At 46.5% G+C, this 18,407-nt stretch overlaps 1 protein-coding gene across 1 annotated transcript in view; it reads left to right on the top strand.

The window, feature by feature from the left end:
• The window catches only part of DGKG (diacylglycerol kinase gamma), a 210,180-nt gene extending 206,626 nt beyond the window's left edge, over positions 1 to 3,554 (top strand). The window contains exons 24-25 of the transcript XR_004476058.2: positions 2,323 to 2,465; positions 2,568 to 3,554. The gene's annotated coding sequence lies outside the window, so the exon portion shown is untranslated. The remainder of the gene's footprint in view (positions 1 to 2,322; positions 2,466 to 2,567) is intronic.
• The last annotated feature ends 14,853 nt before the right edge of the window (positions 3,555 to 18,407 follow it).

The raw sequence follows: 18,407 nt of genomic DNA, 5'->3' as shown, positions 1-18,407 counted from the left end.
GGGATCGGAGGACAAAAGCCTTTTTTTTTTTTTTTAACATTATTGGAGTATAACTGCTTTAAACTGTATAACAGTTTCTGCTGTATAACGAAGTGAATCAGTTATACATATATCCCCATATGTCTTCCCTCTTGCGTCTCCCTCCGTCCCACCCTCCCTGTCCCACCCCTCTAGGTGGGCACAAAGCACCGAGCTGATCTCCCTGGACAGAAGCCTTTTTGATGACTTGAAGGACGCCAGCTCAAGTGTTCCTTCTGAGATGTTTGTGAGCGGGGTCTGGGGCAGAGGGAGAGAAAATAGATGGGAATTCCTGTCTTCCCCCAAAGGGATGAAAAGAAGGGGATTTATGGAAATCTGTCAGATGTCCCCAGAGGCAGGCCGTCTGCGGGAAATTGCTCGTGCCTCCACGTGACTTGGGAAGAACTCCCATCCTTGCCCAGCCTCCATTTTCTTGAGGGAGGAGAGAAACTTTAGGGAACTGCACTCTGGAGACTCAGAGACACGAGAGGAGACAGAGAAAGCAAGGGAGGGCCAGGAGCCCAACCTCCAAATCCAGTGGATGTTTCACATGGCTCCCACGAGGAGGAGGGAAGATTTTAGGTCAGGGTTTGGTTCTTCTGTGGCCATCAAGGAAAAGAAAGGGACGGGGAGGGCCTCCGGCAGTAACGCGCTCCACGCCGCTGCCTCAGTTACTCCAGGCCCTCCAGGCCCGGTTAGCCAGAGGCAAAGCCAGAGAAGGCTGGGGCCTCTGCCTGTCTCCTTCAGAGCTTCACAGGCCACGACCCGAGGGCAACTCCTCCCCACGCAGCCTCAGGCAGGGAAGAGCGCTCTCCTACCTCTGCTCAGCTCTGCACTGCTCCTCTCGTGGGCCGGCTCTCTTTCCTACCCCGACACCAGTTAGCAGCAGGGACTTGGGCAAGTCAAATTATATCTCAGGTTTTCCACCTGTAAAATGGGGCTAGAGGGCTTCCCTGGTGGCGCAGTGGTTGGGAGTCCGCCTGCCGATGCAGGGGACACGGGTTCGTGCCCCAGTCCAGGAAGATCCCACATGCCGCAGAGCGGCTGGGCCCGTGAGCCATGGCCGCTGAGCCTGCGCGTCCGGAATCTGTGCTCCGCAACAGGAGAGGCCACAACAGTCAGAGGCCGCGTATCACAAAAAAAATTACAAATGGGGCTAGAGAGGATGGTTAATGCATCTATTCATGTATTCATCAATAAGAAGTTTGTGATTAAACAATATCTATTTGCTAAGCAGGTACCTTAACCTCTTAACATGCTTCAGTGCAGTTCTCTTATTTTTCTCCACTTTTTCCCATCACATTCTGCTTTTCTCAACCTCCACCCACCCCCAGGGTCCGCTGCTTCTACTTTTCCTTCTTCCTTTTATCCTCATGATGTTTCTCTTCATTTTTCCCCCCGTGATTCTATTTTTAGAGTGTTTCTACAAGAAATCGGAGGGTCAGAGGGATCATAAGCGATATCTACCCACTTTGTTATCTCCAGGCAAGTCTGTGCTTAAAAGATCAGAGGACATAGTCCAGAGCCCAGTCTCAGGATGCATTTCAGCGTCTCACAGCTTCTCTCGTCCTCAATGTCTCACTTACCCCCTGTTCAATACTACACTCCTTTTCCTCTTTACCTTTTGAGTCACATCTCAGCTGTAAAGCACCTTTGTGGGGACAGAACTGTTGGGACGTTTAACCCAAAATGACATAGTTCAACATCCTAGACCATAAGTATATTAGTTTCAGTGTAAAAACAACAGAATCAGGAACAAGAAAGGACAAGAGGCCACGGCAGTTAAGAGGGTTTGAATTCTATAAAAATCAACAAAAAGAGAACAAATAAGCAAAATCCCACAAGCATAACCCTTCTGGAGTCACAATTTGATAGACTATCTCAATTGATCTGAAAAGTCCATTGAACAGGGAGTTGTGGAATCATAGGCCCCTCTTGCTGGAAAAGCCCTTCCTTAGATGGCATTGAGTCCAACCTTTCACACCAAGTTGGTAGTCCGCGTGGCATAATGTCTGTGCTCTGCTGATGGTCGTTGAATAATAGGTGGTGGTCATTCAGCCCTGGTTCCTATGTCACCATATACAGAATTCCTCTCCAAAGCCATTTTCCCAGGCCCTTAGGTAGGGAGCAGGCCAGGTCAATGCTTGGACAGGGCCTGGTGCCCCAGAATGTGCCCCTTTTGGTCTATTTGAACCTGCCAAGGTAGCTTATGGTCTTGATAGAGGCCATGTGCTCTAATGGGCAGGTCACCTGACAAGGAAGCAGATTTCAAAACCTGCAGCATCTTTTTTTTTCCTTCTCCAGATGGCAAGAGGCAGGAGATCCAACTAAAGAGAAGAGGATCCGACAGCAGGTTGCTGACCCAGCGTACAGCACAGCTGCCCTCTCCTGTAGAATGGGAAGAAGTCACCTTGTGTGCCTCTCTGTACCGTCATCCTCAGTGCTCGGTAGAGACCTCAGAGGAAGGATTATTGTTAGCAAGTAGCCATAATTCCAAGAAGCCACCACCTGTTAAGGAGGTTCTGATGGATGCTTTTCTCTCTCTGCAGAAAACAAGACCCTTCTATCTTGGAAAAATCTGGCAAATGTTCCATTGAGGCTGCTGAGGAAGGAAGCTATGGTGGTTTGAAGGAAGAAACCCTGCCTGGAAAGCAAGAGCAACACGGGGAGGGGGCTGCAGTCCTGTCTCAGCCATGTGGGCTTGGACATGTCCTGTAGCATTCTGGGACCTCTCTTTCTCCATCTATCACACAAGGGGGGCTCTGAAGACCTTCCCACTTCACCAATCTTGCCTTCACCTGGAGTAAACGCTGCCATCCTTGTTCTCGTGGGTCTTCCACCAGCCCCAAGGCTCCCTTCAGCCCTGCTGATCCCAGAGGGCTACTCCTAGCCCCTCAGCCGAGAATCTACTTTCCTTCCCTTTTGAGGATTGATAGTGCTCAGAAATCAGCTGATTTGGGGGACCAACATGGAAAAAAAACACTACAAGGAAACTCTTTGATAAGTCCTCCACCTATACACACATCTACACACACACACACACAAATACAGACACACATACCCAATCGGTGAAGTGTAAACATTTTCCCTTCTGTGTATCAGACCTCTTTTACCCTTTCTAATTGCCAGTGTATTCGGAGAAAATTCAGTTCCACCAACAGAAAAGCACTGCTTCCTCTTAGGGAACTTAGCCAAACCTCCGTGTTCGGGGGTGACTCTGGGCTCAGGTTGAATGAAGCTAAAGGTTCTAACACCCCTCAACTGCAGCCCCTAAATGCAGACTCTACCAGCTGAGACTGAGGCAGCAACTAGCTAGACAGTGCCAGGGCCCAGATCCCTCCCTCCAGGCTCGTCCACTTCCACTGCCCACACGCCCACCCATAGATATGTTGTTCTGTAATGGTGGGTGCCTGCTCCAGCCTGCCTGTCTGCCTGCCTAGAGTGCCGTGGACTTGTTCTGTAACGTACGGTGTGTGTGTATGTCTGACTCTGTGGTTTACTGCAAATAAAAATGGTAGCAGATGGCTGGCCTCTGACCTCCTGGTGGGTTGTTTTTCATGCCATGGCTTGAGAAATGAGGATTGTCTGGTCAGCCAAGAGCACTGGAGCTGTGCATGTTTCTCTAGACTATTCTCTATTTCTCTAGCCTCTCCACAGTTGCCCACTGCTGGGGGAGCCGGGTACCACTGATATGCCAAGACAGGGAAGAAGGGAAACTCTATTGCCACTTTCCTGAGATTGAAGGAGGGGGAGAGGAAGCCAGAAATTCTATTAAAGAAGCACCTGCTAAACATTTTATGTACACAATGTCACTGACATCTGAAGAGTCCCTTACGAAGTGGTTAGCATTTTATAGATTAGGAAACAATGCAGAAAAAGGGATGCGCTTGCTCAACAAGTAGCACAATAAGTATCCTAGTTCTGTCTCTCTCATACCCCCAGATTCAGGTTCTTGCCTCTAAACTAGTGTTTCTCCAAGTGTGGCCCATGGACTGCTTACCATCAGAAACATTTGGGAGTCCAGATTCCTGCACCCCACTCAGATCTCCTGAATCACGATCTCTGAGAGTAGGACCCTGAGACCTGACATTTATAACCTGACATTTATAATGTTATAAATATAACATTTATAACTGTTGATAGATCCCTGTGCCTCCGAAAGCTGGAGAACCATTGTACCACACCTGCTAGAGGGCAGGACCACTCTGGGAGGAGCCTGCAGAAGAGCACACTTAGACAGAAGAGACCGGGAGAGGAAGCTGGTCTGCAATGAAAGGGCGAAGGGGAAGCGAGGCCGTGGACTCCACATCAGAGTTGGCTGCCTCTCGCCCCAGAACTCAGACCCCAAGAACAAGTCCCTCAGCTGGTCTCCAGGTGGAGGCTGTCCTGAGCCAAGGGTCCAAGGTCACACCTGGATGCGGCTGGGCAAGGAGGTGCGGGTCCAACACAGCAGCCTCGGGGACTGGGCGCTGCCGTGGGGCAGCAGCCCCCGAGGATGGAGCCGAGGACGCTTGTCAGCTGCTCACTGCAGGCTCCTGCTGCCTTCTCAGCCCCCATCTCCCCGCCCAGCCTGGCCTGACTGGCCACTCCCCAGTGTTTGAAGAGCCATTGCTGTCTGCTCTCCAGGCTCTTCCTGCCACGAAAGCCCTGGAACTCACACCTGGAACCCTCAGTCTTCTCCATGTCCCTGCTGTCATCCTCGGGGCTGGGCATGGACTCCAACCTCAGGGAACCTACGCAAAATGTTACTCACTCCTACCCATTCCCTCCCCCTTCCACCTGGATCTACCGAGTTCTATTTTGTGCCTCTGAGTCTAGATGGAGGTTTCTGAAATGCTGGTTAGGATGTTTGAGGCAGGGCCACTGTGAGACAGATGCATAATTGCTACTTGGGGGCAGAAGGAAATGCTGGAAATAGCTTAGCTGCCCACTCAGCTGGGGAGATTCAGCTATCACCCTCCCAGCTGAAACACTAACTATGCATGAAAAATATTTTCCTCAAGAAAACGGCTTTTCTAGAGGCAAGAATTCAAGAAAACCCCTCTTGGACAGAATTTCATGTTACCAAATCAGCAAAACACTGAAATTATGAATCTGGAAAGTTGTTTATGATACTGAATTCTTATAGTGAGAGTTTTCTTGAATCTCTGTAGCTAACAAAAGAATTGGGTAAACGAGGAAAATGCTGGCGCATTCAAGAACAAAGGCCTTAAGCAGTTGTGTTTGTGTTTTAAACAATTGCAAATGAAGCAACTGACAAAGGATTAATCTCCAAAATTTATAAGCAGCTCATGCAGCTTAATAACAAAAGAACAAACAACCCAATCCAAAAATGGGCAGAAGACCTAAATAGACATTTCTCCAAAGAAGATATACAGAGTGCCAACAAACACATGAAAGAATGCTCAACATCACTAATCATTAGAGAAATGCAAATCAAAACTACAATGAGATATCATCTCACACCAGTCAGAATGGCCATCATCAAAAAATCTAGAAACAATAAATGCTGGAGAGGGTGTGGAGAAAAGGGAACCCTCTTACACTGTTGGTGGGAATGTAAATTGATACAGCCACTGTGGAGAACAGTATGGAGGTTCCTTAAAAAGCTACAAATAGAACTACCATATGACCCAGCAATCCCACTACTGGGCATATACCCTGAGAAAACCATAATTCAAAAAGAGTCATGTACCAAAATGTTCATTGCAGCTCTATTTACAATAGCCCAGAGATGGAAACAACCTAAGTGTCCATCATCGGATGAATGGATAAAGAAGATGTGGCACATATATACAATGGAATATTACTCAGCCATAAAAAGAGATGAAATTGAGCTATTTGTAATGAGGTGGATAGACCTAGAGTCTGTCATACAGAGTGAAGTAAGTCAGAAAGAGAGAGACAAATACCGTATGCTAACACATATATATGGAATTTAAGAAAAAAAAAATGTCATGGAATACACAGTCTACCTGGCTTTATTATGATGGCATTTTATTTTCACATCTACTGAAATAGGCTTTAATCATTCCTCCACATCCAACTGTAATGAATCCACTGTTTCAAATCTAATTGTGCTTAGATATTATTGTGCTACTTATTCACATCTCTTAAATTGCTTCATAATTGCAATCAGCCTTGGTGTTGTGTGAGTGAAATATTTTTATTATTAAATTCTGCTCCTTGGCATGTGCACTCTAAAAAAAAAAAAAAAAAAAAAAAAAAAACAATCGTGAAGAATGAGCCATTTGCTGTTAACATTTACAAGATTTTCTAACACAGGGGACCATGTTCCTGCTCCTTCCCCCACGTAACAGGTTACTGTGTGCCCTTAAAAGTAACAAAACTGACTTTGTTTTTAGATGTTCTTCCCTCCCACTTTCCATTAAACCAGACTATCCCATATTATTCAGAAATATTTCTGGATCTAAAACTCTAAAGCCATTCACGGGGCGGAGGGGGACAAAAAGTCAAAAGGCAGCAAAAAGTGGTGATGGAAGCAGCAAAGAAAAATCTGCGAGATCAGAAGGACATGGTCATGGTTTCAGAACGGGAGGGCTCCCAGAGAGCACTTAGCCCTTCCTCCAGACAGAGCCAGATTCCCCAGCACCGCATCTGTCTGTGCACACCCACATCTGCTTGAAGATTTCCGCTGATGGGCAGCCCACCACCTTCCCAGGAAGCCCATTCGGGAGTGGTTTTCTGAGCCTTAGATAGGCTCCTCTTGCACCCAAATCCGCCGGCCATTCACTTCCATCGTTGGGCCCTGACTTGGCCACTAGCGACACAAAACAAATCTCTCCTCTCTTCTCCAGGACAGCTTTCAGATATTTGGAAACAGCTCCCTTGTCCTAACTCTTTATTTTTTTTCCCTCCAGACTAAACATCCTCTAAATCCTTGAATCATCCCTTATATGTCATGACTCCCAGACCCTAAGCTATTCTTGCAACTTTCTGTGGAGCGACTGACAACAGTTTGCCAAGGTCCCTCTTAAACTGTGATTCCCAGAACTGAACACAGCACAGAAACAGGTGGACAAGTGCAGAGCCGCATCCTCGCTCTGGATGCCACGGTAGCTTTCTTTGGCACCTGTATCACCCTGCTAATTCATCCTGCTCTCACAGCAGACATCTCCTATCCTCTAATGAGTGCTAATAACGACCATGGGTGTGGTGCTTCACAGATCACAAAGTCCTTTCAGAAACATGGTCTCTTTTACTCCTCACTACAGCCCAGTGAAGTTGATTAAAGATGAGGAAACTAAGGTTTTTTCAAAGCCATATGGCCAGGCTCAAGCCAAATCCAGGCTCCTCTAAACACACCCATGTTGTCTTCTCACTTGAACCTCTGTGAAGGCCAAGAAAGTCTCCCTGGCTTCATTTGTTAATGTCTATTCAAAATCTCTCTTTTTTTTTTTTTTTCTGTTCCACTTTGTCCTGTTAATTTCTTCCCATCCTTTATCCTATCTCCATCTTTTGACTTCCATTTCTGCCACCCCTGACATTAAAGGGAAGACACCAAGTCAGAGAGAGAAGGCAGCAGAAGAGGACGAAGTGCCAAACAGGGAGAGCCTTTGGAAGGGAGGAGCTGGAAGGGAGCATCTCAGAGAAGAATGGGTAATGTGGGGTGGCAGATGCATGTTGAACAGCGATATTGGGAGAGTGGCTTCCCGGTCCCATCCAGCTTGGCTGGCTCTGTTACCCAAGGCCAGCCACCTAGCCTCTCAAAGCCTCACTTTCTGAGAAGGAAGCATCTCCGTGAGACTAGTCAATTCCCAAGACCTTTCCCAGTTTTATGAATCTAATAGGTAAAAAAGACCTTATCATGAATCCAACAGTTCCTCTTTTCTTTCAGCTCAGTGAAGATATTGAACATCAGACTCAAAATATTGCACATGACTTTCCTCTGCTAAAATAAAGAAAAGCAAAGATGGCTTGGGGTCATGGCAATAAGCAACATTTATTTCATCTGATTGCCAGCCCTGGTTTTTATTGGGGGGAGGGGAGAGAAGGATTACAACAGCTACCTCTTAAGAAGTAGGACCCAAAGACTAAGGGGGGGCTGAACTAGAGGCTCTGGAGCTGTCGCCTGACACCCTCTTCACATCAGAGGACTGAGGGTCCCACAATGAACAGCCCTTTCCACAGTGGCCACTTAGATGATGTGGAAAAGGAAAGAAACTCCTACTTGTTAAGCAACTCTTGTGTGCCTTCCTGGGGCAGTCACGTGATAAGTGTTCTTAGATCGTTGCACTAAGGAAATATCATCCCATGTCTTTATTCTTCCAGAGTGGAGCCGTTCAATCGAAATATAATGTGAGCCACATCTGTAAGTTTAAATTTCCTAATAGGCATGTAAAAGGAGTAAAGAGGAACAGGTGAAATTCACTTTAATCAAATATTTTACTTAGCTCAGCATATCCCAAATATTGGGTTGGCCAAAAAGTTTGTTCGGGTTTTTCATGTTATAGAAAAACCCAAACGGACTTTTTGGCCAGCCCAATATTATCATTTCAACCTGTACTCAATATAAAAATTATTCATGAGTTACTTAACATTATTTTTTTCATACTAAGTCTTCAAACTCCAGTATTTAATTTACATTGGCAGCACTAGCCTGGGGTCAGTGGCTACCAGGTTGGACAGAGAAGCTCCCATAGCATCTGGTGCCTCCCCATCACAGCACTTCTCAAACTACATCGCAATTGCCTGTTTCATGGTCTGCACTATCCATCAGACTGGAGCTCTGAGAGGCCAGGGATTGTGAAGTTAACTGATATGTTCCCAGCTCAGTGCTTAACATGAATATAACAGGCCCTTGAATATTTGCCAAGGAAGGAAGGAATACAAGCTCACATACCCAATCAGTACAGGGAAGAGCTTGGGTCTGAAACCATGTCCATCTGATGACAAAATGCACCATCACCTCACTATATCATGCTGCCACCTAAACTGCAGGAAGTGTTATAAAAAGAGTGTGGTCTTTTATGCCAAACAGACAGGTTCAAGCTTCAGCTAGGAGACCAGTGATGGGGAACTCACTACAGAAGTTATCAGAGTGATTTTGCGCTAGTTACCTTAGTTCTCTTAGCCCTAATTTTCTCATCTCTAAAATGAGGATGATGGTATTTACCTCTCAGAGAACTATGAAGAGGACATGTATCTTGCAAATATTAGACTTTCTATAAATGTTAGTTTCTTTTCCTTGTCTAATTAAATGGAAATAAAACATTCTTCTCTGGCCAAGGTTTAATCATGCAGCAGCTTTGACCCTATCTAGAAAGGGGAAAGTAATGAAAAGCAAACCAAACTTTGAGAAAGGGAGCCAGCTCCTACCATCTGCCTCCTTGTTTGTTCTTTAAAAAGCTCCACAAAATGCAGATCCTAGCCCAGGCAGCCCGTGAATTGTGAGGGTGCTAGAGATCCCCTTGCTCTGCTGGCAGGTAGCTACACACTGCCTGATTTCTAACCTTTGCCTCCGGGATCCTAGCATTTAACCCTCCTCTGCCCCGAGCCCAGCAGAATCCACCTTCGCTGTCCTGAGGTCTCGCGAGACTGGAAACCGTAGAAGCACCCGCGGTGCAGCAGTGCAGGTTGAGAAGGGGCCCGGTGAAGGCTCGGAGATTCAGTCAGGAGGCCTGACTTCTAGCTGGGGTCTGACCTTCAGGGAAGGAAAAGACTCCTTTAACCCAAGATCCTAGCAGGAACTTAGGACGAGGGACAGTTGGTGTGTGCCAACTGGTCATTGTCTTGATCAGAAAACATTTATCAAAACTAAACCCTCCCTCCTAGCGTAGTTCCTACCACCCACCCTCCCCTGGCACATGCTCCCCAGAGCTGTCCCATCTCCGTGGCTCCGTCCTCTGCCTGCCGGGCCCTCCTCCTTCTCCCCGTCTGCACTTGCCAGTAGACCTTCCCTCTCTCAGCCCTACCACGACCGAGGACAACGCACGCACATGCGCGCGCGCGCGCACACACACACACACACACACACACACACACACACACACACCTCACCATACACATATACCCCACCCATCTTTTTTCTACCCACCCCACTTTGCCTAAAAGTCTTTCCTACCTCATTTCTACCACCAGCATGATCAACACACACACGCACACATGCACACACGCATACATAGCACCTCCACTACCACACACTCACACCCACATTCACTACCACCACTTACTACGGACACATAGGCTTACTCCCGTTAACATGCGCACACACACACACACACACACAGGCACATACACATCACAACCTTCCGCTTGTCCTCCCACCCTTACACATATACACACAGAATAATCACCCACCTCAGAGCATTTGATCTCCTGAGTTCTGAAGACTTTTATCTTTCTCACCTAGATTAGAGTCATTCATATACAAACACCTCTTATCTCCTCTACTTGACCATGAGCCCTCGAGGACAGAATCTGTTTCTCTTTTTATTTCTGTAACCAGCACAGTGCTTGGTTCATGGGTGGGACTCACTGATTATTTCTGAATGAATCGAGGAATCAATATGGGTCTCTATGGCCTAAGTGAGCCAATAGGGGAGAACCAACTGTGTAGGCCCTGGGGGCTGGGGGGACTGTCTGATGTGGCCGGTCCTGCCTGATCCTGTTCCGCTGCTTCAATTTCATTCCAAGGGAAATATTTGCTCTGGGAACAAATAAAATGTGAATATGTTCTAATCTGTTGCAAAGATACACAGAGCCTTCAGCCTGACGCTTAGCTCTCTGAGGGCACTTCAGAGAACTGTGAAAATAAAATGTCCAGGGTGGGAGTAGGAAAAGCGTAACTCTTTCCTCCTGAGAGAGAAGAGCAGATGAAGCCAGGATGGTAAGTTCCCCCTGGAATATCTCTAAATAAAGCCTCCTGGGGCCTGTCAGCATCCCATACATGACAGGTGATCAAGATTTTCTTTCCTATCATTCTACAGATTCAGAAGTGCCTGGGATCTGAAAACACACCAACACACTCCCATCAGAAATCTTTACTTGATGTCCATGGTGAGCTAATGGAGAAATCTACCTCCCAGGAATGCGTGGGAGTTGAACCAAACTTTCTCCAGCTCCCTGGCCCACTGAAGCTAGCCTTCCGCCCACCCAAGCATCACATGCCCTGTATCTGTGTGCCTACGTTTTAGCAAACATGCAGCACGGTTGGAGAAGTCAGAAATATAAAAATTCCTAGTGGCAGAAAATTCGGAAGAGATCTTTGTATTTTGTTTGTTTCCTACTAAGGAATTCTTAGAAGTTCAGAACCTTCCATAATAAGCTGTCATCGGATACAGTTGTTTCCGAATAAGGCCTCAGCTTTGATTGCAGGGTTTTAAAGTGTCTGAGGGAGGAATGCAATGTTTCAGCGTTCTCTTAGCCCAGCCCTGTCCCCCACCAGGCTGGGGGGTGCGGGCGTGGGAAGCACAGCGTTGAACTATCAGTTATGGAAACCCAGTGTGTGCAAATTAAACCATTTATTAAACGCCTGAAGAGAGATCGCTTAAGATCCCTGCAGTGGATTCTGAAAATATAACCCAGGACTCCCCCTTCATTTCCATATCCTGTTAAGCGTGAGTCTTTTGGGTTGGGCTGTCCTGAGGACAGGCACATCTATTTAGAATTCTGGGTCAAGAACATGCCTTAGCAACTCCTCAGGGCTCAGCCTCAGCTACCACTTCCTTCCCCTTACTTGGTGTTCAGTTCCTCTCAACAAACTGCAGGTGAGCCATGACGGTGTCCTCATCCACCTCAGTTTGTAAGTGAGGAATCTGAGGCTCAGAGAGGCCAATCAACTTGCCCTGAGATAGCTCAGCTCGAGTCAGAATTCTGATTTGCTGACCCCAAAGCTCCTTCCCCGGGGACCGCTTCACCAAGGGAACCGCCCTGCACAGAAGACAATGTCTGCCTATCCCTACCAGTTTTTATTCAAAGCAACTGCTACTCTCTACTCATTAGATCCTCTATCTTTTAACACATGTAATTTAAAAGCCAAGCAATACTAACCCAATCAATTCAAATGACTTTTTGAAAACCTCTATGTTTCCTTTGAAAACTGTCTTTTAGATTCCCCCATTACCAAGTGGAACTGCAAGACCTCCCTGATGTTGATAACACCCCTGTGCTCTGAGTTTTATTGCCTCTCCCAGGAGCCAGATGGATGCCTCTGGCCCAGCCCTTCCTTTGCCTGACAGCTGTCATTCACAATGGGAGGGAGCCTTTGACCCTCATCTGAGATAGGCAACAAAGTATGGCCAGATTTCCAAGAGTCACACCTATACTCACACACACACACACACACACACACACACACACACACACAATGTTCATGGTAGTGTTGTTTCTAACCTCAAAAAATTGGAAACAGCCTAATATCCAACAGCAGGGAAACAAGTAAATGATGTTATAGCCATAAGAAGGTATATTAGGCAAAACTTAAAAATGGAATTTATGAAGAATGTTTAATGCCCTGGGGGACATGTCTATGATATCATGCTAGGTAAAATGCAAAGTTATGTTAAAAAAAGATCTCCATTATAAAAAACAGTGCCCCTCCCCCACCAAAAAAAGACAGGGAAAAAATATGTTTAAATGTCAACAGTATTCATTTCTAGAATTATGAGTATCTGTTCATTTATTTTTAATTGTTTTTTGTATTTTCCTAATTGTACACAATGGGTATATAATGATTTTATAATCTGTAATGTTTTAAAAACTTTTCAAAGATGAAATTCCCAGTTTGGGTAAATTAAGAAAACTCATTTAAAAAATTAAAAACAATTTGAGGGAAACTAAGAAAGCGAGTATTAAGTATCCAAAATTTCTCTGATTGGAATTAGGCCATAAATTAAAAAAAATTTTAAGTATCATGATAGATACGCATGACTGCCTGTTGAAAAGAACAAATTCTACTTCTGATCCCCACTCCCTTAACAAGTAATAATGTACCAAGTCTTTAAAAATAACAAATGTAACAGTGTGCAGGATTCTGTTACTTGTCAACGGTGGACTTGGGTGGAAAACAGCTTGAATTGACCTCTACCATTCATGGTCAGGCTTGATGAAGGGCCCCTGGAAGAAATCCCTGGTGTGCGGGGGGCAGGGAGGCAGGGGGAGGAGCAAACACAAGCCTCCTCCCCAACCTGGCGTGTGCTTAATCACTTACTCACTGAAGGGATTTAGACCTCCTTTCTTCCTCCTCTCTGCCAGCCAGCAGAGGCAGAAAGCAGTAGCAGAAGGGTGTGCTGGGTTGATGCCAGTCATTCTGAGGCACTCAGAGCACCAGCAGCCCATAGACAGCCTTCCCCATCCTTCCTGTGGACTCCGTCCTGTTTATTTGCACTTTGGAGTGATCTGGCCCTGGACAAGAAGGCATCTAACAGATGCTTTTCCGATCCCCCTATCTCTTCATCTGAAAGCTGCATGATTTTCCTCTCACCTCTCTGCTCTGATGCGCTTCAAGCCACCCTTCACCCATTTGATTTGTCTTCTGCAGATTTCCCCTCTCCACTTGCCCCTCCCCTACTCCAGAACTACTTACCTTGGCTCCCTCTTGCTCAAGGAATCAGATCCAGATTCCTCAGATCACCAACACACAGTCCCTACCCAACTCCCTCCAAACTCACCCTCCTCTGCCCTCCATCTCCCCCACCCTCCCTACCACCCACCCCTGCATCCAGCCCAGCCCTCCAGTATGGCAGGCTGCATTTCAGTGGCCCTCAGAAGTCCCATCCAATGGAAAGAAATGTTCCTTTACTAAAATGGAATAATGGAGTCTTGTCCAAATTGTGCTCAAAGATACAATTTTCCCCAACGTTAAGTTTTCTCCCATCAACTTTTGTTAAACCTTTGGCACCAGCAGCTCTGCCTAGCGCTAGTGAGAGCCTACAGATGGCAAAGCAAAAAAACAAGTCCCTGGTGAAAATTCATGGAAAAGCCTCAGGAAGAGCCCATCACGTGTCTTCAACAGCTTGTTTATTTCACAGACATGTGCTCATGCTTGTGGTTTTATATGTATATGTAAAATAAATTACCATTTTCTACTAATAAAATTGTTACTGGTTCATGTGATAGAATTATATACCACATGCTTTTGTGGTAGTCTTTTTAATGATTTTTTATTTTTTTTATTTTTTGAATTTTATTTATTTTTTTATACAGCAGGTTCTTCTTAGTTACCCATTTCATACACATCAGTGTATACATGTCAATCCCAATCACCCAATTCATCACACCACCACCACCCCTGCCCCCACCGTTTTCCCCCTTTGGTGTCCGTACGTTTGTTCTCTACATCTGTGTCTCAGTTTCTGCCCTGCAAACCGGTTCATCTGTACCATTTTTCTAGGTGTGGTAGTCTTTAAAAAAAAAAAAAAAAAATCTTCATGGTCTGCTAAGAAAATTATGATTGCTATGAGCCAGGACACCTGGGTGACTTTACAAACCATTGCTTCAGACACATGACACCCGTTTTCCGCCAACATATCACACACTCAGGCACATTTGTGCCTTTATCACCCTGTTCTGCCTATGATCTCTAAACCCCTCTGCATTCCGCAAGGTCCCATTCAAACAGCACAGCCTTCATGAAGGCTTTCTGCCCTCTGTCCCGCGATACAACCCGGCTCCTTTAGTTCCTCCAGAAATCAATGAAGAAGAAACACTAGACATCAGAGAAAAGTAGTTAAGAAGAAAGCACTAAGTGAAATCTACAAAGGAGGAAATAATACATTGAGAAGTAAAATGTTGGGAACTCTTTAATTTACCAGGGTTGGTGGGGGCGGATACTGAAAGAATCAGTAGGGGTCATGAAAGGTTAGCACCTAGTGGCTGCAGTCATACAGAGAAGAGGGGAGGGAGAAGATGTATTATGTTTTTACTCTATGCCAGACATTCCGTTATGTGCTTTTTGAATATTGTATTTATTCCTCCTCGGAAACCTTAACGTTTGCATTATCATCTCTATTCTACAAATAATAAGACTGAGTCTCAGAGAGACTGAATATGCCCAAATTCACCCACTGAGCAAGTGGCAGCGCCATAAGGGAAATCCAGGTTCACTGCCCACACCTACTAGGCACTGGATATCGTCACTCAGGCTGTCACTGAACAATCCAACAGCTCTGTGAGGCAGGAGTTGTGATTCCCGTTTTTCGAGTAGGAGACTGATGTGCAGAGAAGTGAAATGGTCTGCCAACAGTCATGTAGTTATGATACCGGCCAGGGTTCTTGGCCTTCCACAAGCAAGAGAAATCGACTAGAGTCCGGACAAGAAATTCCGGCAAGGCTCTATTGGGGTCCCTGCTGCAGCAGAGGGGAAGCAAAAACAAGTAATCTGTTCCCTTGCTCACTCCCCAAGGGGGTTGGTGAGCTGGTCCCTTATATGGGGCGAGGGTAGGGGTGGGTCCAGGGGTCGGGCCAGAGGGGGGGCTTAGGTGATCTGCCCACCCCTTTGGTGGTGTTGAGTGCAGGGGGCATGCACAGTATGCTGCTTTTGCTCCTGACACCCTGTTTTTACTTCCAGATCTACAGAAGTGGCAGTTGGGGTCTTTTTGGTCTTTTTGTATCTTGTGTCAAGAATTTGCCCCAACTGCGCGTGCACGCTGTTATCTTTAGTCCCTTATGGTTTCTTTGTATTTTGTTCCTCGAGGAGACATTTGTCCAGGTGCAAGCACTGCAGCAGAGGGTCCCAGATCCCAGCCTGTGTCGGTTAGTAGTGATGGAGGTGAGCTAAGAAGTGGGCGTTTGGCTTCATGTTCAACCTTGATTCACCACACAAGGAGTGCAGATGTAACTTAGTAACTGCAAGAGAAGGCTGTGAATCTGGGAAGCAGGGGGAGGTAGTTTAACCCACTGAAGATCTTTGAATAAATCAAGAACTGGTTCCAGAAGGGAGGCTATAGAGCTATTACCATATTACCATATGGATTACCTCGTTACCATTTACATTTGCAAGGTGTACACATAGTTGTAAATGAATGCTGCCTGCATTCCAGTCAGGATGCGTGGGTTGGAAAGGATAAAACATGGATCCCTTAATGAGAAAGTACATCTTGTCATTGAAGGCAGTTTAACATATAGGGAGGAAGAGGAAGACCATATTTAGCTTTTATATTCTATTGTGGCTGAGACAACCTTGTCAGGACAAACCCTGAGGTCAGTTTCTTGGTTCAAGATGAACATTCCTAGGTGGGAAGGTCCAGCTGAAACCCAGATAAATATCCGAAGCAATTAGGTTATGGAGAAAGGAGCAAGAAGAGTGAGGAAAGGGGCTACCCTGGTGGCGCAGTGGTTGAGAGTCCGCCTGCCGATGCAGGGGACACAGGTTCATGCCCCGGTGCGGGAAGATACCACATACCGCGGAGCGGCTGGGCCCGTGAGCCATGGCCGCTGAGCCTGCGCGTCCGGAGCCTGTGCTCCGCAATGGGAGAGGCCGCAACAGTGAGAGGCCCGCATAGCGCAAAAAAAAAAAAAAGAGTGAGGAAAGATTTCAAAGGTAGTTCAAGTCAAAGGGCACATGAAATCCTCCCAACCAGGATGCTACCTGATGAAGAAAATTCCTCAGTGGTCAGACTGAAATGTTGATCTTTCTTGCCTGCCTGAAGGATATGGTCTAGGTGCCCTGGAGTCTATCCCAGAAAGCTGGCCACACTTAGGAGGAGCAGGCAGGCCCAAGGAGAAACAGAAAGCTGTTCAAGATTGCCAGCCCAATGGGCAAGGGGGCACCTGTCAGGGAGGATGTGGGTCGAACAAGTCAATGCGGAGGCTGATCCCCTCCTTCTGAACAAGGCCTGGATTTCCAAAATGCAAATGGGAGATTGGGGTGTTCTGGTGCAGTATGAATTGCTCTGGGTTGTGAAGGGCCGTGATGAGGCTGTAGGGTCTCACCAAGTTCCATGCCACCCCAGATCTGGCTGAAATGAAAGGCAGTGTCCCAGGGCCCAGGTGTTGCTGCTAAGAAAATGCAACACCTCTCTCAGCCCACAACCTGAGCTAGGCAGAGCCCAGGTCACATGCTTCTCAGTCCTCGCCTAGCAGGTGGGCAGGCCGAAGCAGGCCATGCATAAAAACAAATCCACCAAGAGAGGGTAACCCAGCCACCCCCTTTCTCGAGCAGAGGGTTTGCTGTTCAGTAGAAATCATTTGCATACTCACATGTTCATTCATCCTTTGGTGACCTCTTGCTAAGTGCCAGGTGCTATGTTTGGGGCTGGGTAATTCAGACAGGCGTCCAAAGGGTCCCTATTAGAGGAATTTGTCCCATGGGTGACTCGACACATGAACAATGTGATATATGCTGTAATGGAGGGCAGCACAGAGGTATGATGTTGGAAGCAGTCTTCGTGTGCCTCTTGGTTGATATCTGTAAGCACCTATGAGGTGTATCCCATGATTCTAAAGTGTGAATGATCGCCCCTCGAATGACTATATAAGGCGCCTGACACCCTGTCCCCAAGTATCCATTCTAGCCCCCTCTCAGTCACATCTCCTTCCGGCCGGACCTTCCAGGGACCGCAAGGCCTCGGTGTGTGTGAACACTGTTCTCTCTGCCTGGAAGGCCCTTCCCTCCTCACTCTGCCCAGCAAAGTCCTAGTAATTAATCACTCAAGGGTTGGCCCAAATGTCAAGCCTCTTTGGTGCCTTCCTTGACCCGAACAGGATGTACTCACTGCTCCTTCGTTTGTACTCCCAGAACCCATTTACAGGCCTCGGTTACGACACCTGTAAACATTGTATAATAGCTATTTGTTCCTGTGCCTTTCACCCACCTCCCACCAGACTGGGAGCTCTTCTCGGACAAGCCTCACGCCGAGGACACCGGCCACTCAACAAATGTTTTTGGACGTGGAGATGAAATTTACGGCTGTGTAAACTCCCGTGCGTCTTACCTTAATGAGGTAAGGGCCAATTAAAAGTTATAGCCCAGCCTAGTCTAACAGGTGGGAAGGGCCGTTTGCCTTTCATGGCCAAACACTCTCATCCACTTACTACCTGGCCTCTACAGTGCTATGGGTGGCGGGAGCAAGGGCAGGGGGCAGAAAAACAGTGTGGTAAAGTCCAATTTGTGTTTTTTTAAAGGCTATAATGCATATACTTAGATATGATTGTCTAGGCAGTAGAACATATTGAGAAACTGTTAATAGTGCATGATTCTGAAGAATGGGTAGGGATAGGAGGTGATGTGGGGTGTTTATTTTCCATTCTGTACCTTTCTGTGATCTTGAGATTTTTGTCATGAGTCTCTGCCACTTTTCAAAGAAATAAGACAAGAAAATGAATTCTGTGACTATATCTTAAATGAACAATGAAAATCAGGTTGCAATTTACCAAAGAACACTCACTAGAGTGTTCAAAGCAACGTGATTAATAATAGCAAAAAACTG

The sequence above is a fragment of the Orcinus orca genome, chromosome 5 (assembly GCF_937001465.1).
Source record: "Orcinus orca chromosome 5, mOrcOrc1.1, whole genome shotgun sequence".
Classification (NCBI taxonomy): domain Eukaryota; kingdom Metazoa; phylum Chordata; class Mammalia; order Artiodactyla; family Delphinidae; genus Orcinus; species Orcinus orca.
Note: the sequence above shows the minus strand (reverse complement) of the source record. Positions and strands in the feature narration are given on the sequence as shown.